The following is a 669-nucleotide window of genomic DNA, read 5'->3' as shown; positions in this document are numbered from 1 at the left end:
TGTTTGACGGTATCAGGACAAGACAGTTTGGGGTAAATAAACATGTTAAATACCTATTATCCATTAATGTAAAGCCCCCTTCATGTGATCTGGGTGCTGTACAATCTCAGTTTCAAAATGAAGCATGCAGCATAGAATCAAAAGCAGCTGAAGAAAATAAACTGATTTCTCCAGGTGTGAGCCAGGTATGAGGAAACCCTGGACATGGAAGTTCCAAGGTATACAGATGCCATGTCCAAAGGAGAGTTAAGGCCAGTGTACAAACTGGCACATGAAACTGGATCAAGTACACTGGAAATTGTTGCCATAGATCAGTGGTTCTCAACCTATTTACCATGGTGGGCCGCATATGCAGTTCTCTCTGTGTTATGTGGGATGCATCCACACAATATATATATATATACTATCTGTATGGCCCTGAGGATGTCACATGGGCCTCAGCTGTGTGCTGATTTCGCTGCAAGTGGCCCATGGGTTGCGGGTTGAGAACCACTGCCTTAGATACTGCACTTGCTGTGCTTAAAAACTGACTAGGCAAAAACCTGAATCCAAGCATTTCCAAACCTTGGGGCATTTGAAATCTACCCCTGGAGCTGAATTTGAGTCAGGAGCGCATCTCCTGCCTGGTGATGTGTTTCTGAAGTGCTGATTTGTATTCCATTTACAGAT

The sequence above is a fragment of the Emydura macquarii genome, unplaced genomic scaffold, assembly GCF_026122565.2.
Source record: "Emydura macquarii macquarii isolate MOO-44397 ecotype Brisbane River unplaced genomic scaffold, CSIRO-AGI_Emac_v2 contig_1119, whole genome shotgun sequence".
Taxonomy (NCBI): Eukaryota; Metazoa; Chordata; order Testudines; family Chelidae; genus Emydura; species Emydura macquarii.
The sequence above is the reverse complement of the archived record's forward strand: the minus strand, read 5'-3'. Positions refer to the sequence as shown.